The sequence below is a fragment of the Monopterus albus genome, unplaced genomic scaffold (genome assembly GCF_001952655.1).
Source record: "Monopterus albus unplaced genomic scaffold, M_albus_1.0 scaffold124.1, whole genome shotgun sequence".
In the NCBI taxonomy this organism is placed as follows: Eukaryota; Metazoa; Chordata; class Actinopteri; order Synbranchiformes; family Synbranchidae; genus Monopterus; species Monopterus albus.
Genome location: NW_018128004.1, coordinates 239,381 through 242,892, shown reverse-complemented (window position 1 = coordinate 242,892; position 3,512 = coordinate 239,381). Strand labels below are relative to the sequence as shown.

Genomic DNA, 3,512 nt, shown 5'->3' with positions numbered 1-3,512 from the left:
AGTGCAGACTGCAGGCACGTCAAGGTTACAGGAAAACTGCTGTTAGTGTCAACTGTAATGCTAGTCTTAATATTTGTCTTAATGTGTAAGGTTATGTCCAGTTGTTTTGGATACACACCACGAAAACAGCAGTCACGTACCTTGACTTTTCCTCATGTTTTGGCTAAACGTTATGGCAGCTGCAGGGCTTGCTTATCGGGTGACGTCACGGTTCGACAGCCCAGAAAGGATTAATATTGTGTGGCAATGCTTGGTTCGGGGTCTTCCTGTTTCCGGGCTGCTTTTGGCAGGCTGGGGGCTGGAAGATCTCTGGACTTGAAGTGTGAATTCTTGCCTGTGACTTTTTGAATAAACCAGCACGGATATATTTTTTATATACTCAAGTGGTCTGAGTCGTCCCTCTGAGTTCCTGGTTTGAAAGAACCGGATGATGCTTTATAATGGTTTTGAGCCTTTATTATGAAGCCTGTAGCAACCAAAACATTTCCTTTAAACTGGCTAAAAGTACCAAACACACAGTGGCCTCACTACGTCTGAGCAAGCAATGCAATGAATGTTGGTGGTAGCTAGTGTCATTATCAAAACTGAAAGACAATTAATAACTAAAGCTCTGGGTCACATTAACTGTGATTCACTCACAGTTTCAGTAGGTTTTTTGCATGCCTTTTAAGACGGTTTGATCTAATGGAGATAGGTAGTCTACTGTCAGCACTTCTGTTTGTTGATTTCTTAGCTTTATCATTAGTTTTATGGTTGCTGTATGGTATGGGATCTGTGCCCTTAGTCTGTGTTGGCCATTTATAAATTGCTACTTTTGTTGGTAACAGTATAGCATCTAAGACATTTAAACAGATCTCTGTGGTTGATTGGTTTTCTTGTAGAGGCTCTCAGTGCCTTGATTTTTCCATTGTTGTCCACAAACAAGCATTGTGACTATCAATGTAAATAGCTGCTATTGTCCCTTTAGCTAATTTACATGGAATATCATTATCAAAACTGAGAGACAATTAAAAACTAAAGCTTTGGGTCACATTAACTGTGATTCACTCAGTTTCAGTAGGCTTTCCTAGAGCCGTCTATTTATAGGTTAGGTTGTGTAAAAAAGAAACAAGTGAAATAAAATAAAACATAGCAAACAAACCATAGCATTATAACTTCTTGTAATCATATCAAAATAACTTAAAATGCGTATCACTCTGACCCAGTCCTACAGTGAGTATAATAGTGTAAAAGATTTCCTAAACACAGTAGTCAAGACAATTAAAAATGTTTTTCGATGGTTCTCCAAAAAAAAAATTGGTGTTCATACCTTTTTCCCTTTTTTCTCGGAGAGAAGAGGCAGTGCTCTATCCGTGAATTAGCAAAGTTAAGCTAACTGGAGTAATGTAGCACCCTACATCCTGTTTCATCAAAATAACATCCCGTTTTTCAAAATAAAACCCAAAATATTCATAAACATAAAATAAAGATAAACATCGCTCAGAAATAAATAAAATTAAATCGTTGCCCCTTTCTAGGCTGGTTACAATAGGTTTTTCTCTTTTTTTCTAAAGCTGTCCCCAAAACTGTCAAATGTTTTCCCCATAATGTTAAAGCAAACGGATGAAATAAAATAAAATGTAGCATACGCATCATATCATTTTACTCACACAGCTCCTATGTATGTTTGTGGACCTCTGACCTGTCTGACCAGTCCAGTCCTGTTTTCCACCATTTTGTGTCTCCTTCCATGTGGTCGCCATGATGCTGTTCCCTCTGGAATTAAAACAGCAGAAACTTCTCCCCTAGGGAGTTATTAACACAACTGTAGCAAACTTCTTTTAGCTTGTTTCTTAAAATGGCATTTTGCATGTTTGGCGAATTCTAAAGTATCATTAAGTGTGTGATGATTTGCTTAATGTCTTTGTGTAAATAAAAAATTTAATCAGAGACAGTGTATTGGCCACAGATGTTACATAGAACTGGTTTTCTTTTCAGGGCTAAATATTCATGTGGGTTGTACAATATACAACGGCACAACAGCGTTTTTGCAATGATTTAAGGCAGGCTTGTCAGGTGAAGCAGAGGGTCCTGGACTGGTTCGGCTGGAACTTCTGGTCTGGGTCTCATGTAAAAATCTGTTTTGCTATTTGTTTGGACTAGTTTAACGCAGTTGGCTTGCGTTAGTTGACCTTTAAACCCATATTTCTTTTCCCATTCTGTTAAGTATTTGATATTCTTTTTGTTTTTGTAGTTCATATATTTTGCATCACCAGTTAACTCTGGAGTTCTTTTGCACCAACTATTTCCTGTTATTTTGATTTTCCCCTCTCAGTCAACTCAGGTTCAAACAGCTTCATTATCACCATGTGGTATTCACTGTCGGCTTTCTGAAAGACTGAGTAGTTATTTTCCCCCATTTTTCTTTTAATTAACTATATTTTGTTTCACACATACACACACAAAAAGTTTTGCATGCCTCTGTCCCTAACTTTCTTCAGACATACATCATACTCACGGTGGCCACCAAGCAACAAGCATTTAAACCACACACTGAAGTCCGGACTTTATCTGTGTACACAAAGCGTTTTGAAATGGGGAAAAAAGAAAGAAAAAAAACAGGATAATCGAGACTTATCATATCTCAATAAATCCCGTTCATACACACAACCTAAATTCAAACTAATTCATTTTAATGCTCTTCAATCAGTTGAATTACACCAAACCATAAGCAGTACAGATCTTGCTCTACACCTTTAATTTAGATTTTTTTCTTTAGACCAATCTAGACACATTTATAGTGGACATTTAGCTTATTTAATCTTTGTCCGTTAACCACTAATTATTAGTGCTCAATCGGTCGTATTTATTCAACACAACAAACATGGAACAGCACATACAGGTGTTAGGTTATTTCTTAGTTAGATAGATATGGATTAGAGATTTGTTGTCTAGGAATGTTAGTGCAGCCAGGATGTCTTCCTCAGGCTGTTAAATGCAAGGTTTGTTAAGGCAGAAGGGCTCAAGTCAGGGACGAATGTTATTATGACGGTAAAAGTAACCATAATATTTGTCTTAATGTGTAATGTTATGTCAAATTGTTTTAGATACACACCACGAAAACAACAGCCACACACATTATTTTCTTCATGTTTGGTCTACTGCTCTGCTCAGCTGCCAAGCTGACATATCAGGTGACGTCACGGTTCGACAGCCCAGAAAGAATTAATATTGTATAGCAATGCTTGGTTCGGGGTCTTTTCCTGTTTCCGGGCTGCTTGGGCAGCCTGGGGGTTGGAAGATCTCTGGACTTGAAGTGTAAATTCTTGCCTGTGACTTTTTGAATAAACCAGCACGGATATATTTTTTATATACTCAAGTGGTCTGAGTCGTCCCTCGGAGTTCCTGGTTTGAAAGAACCGGATGAGGCTTTATAAGTGTTTTCAGCCTTTAAGTGGTGCCGTTTGACCCGGGGACCAGATGAGCTCTGCAGGACGACCGGTCCATTTCCTGAATAATGTCCCGGACCGACA

General features: G+C 38.3%; 1 protein-coding gene across 2 annotated transcripts in view; it reads left to right on the top strand.

The window, feature by feature from the left end:
* Positions 1-3,512, top strand: part of camkk1a (calcium/calmodulin-dependent protein kinase kinase 1, alpha a) — a 119,306-nt gene that overhangs the window by 97,247 nt on the left and 18,547 nt on the right. The gene's annotated exons all lie outside the window — the stretch shown is intronic.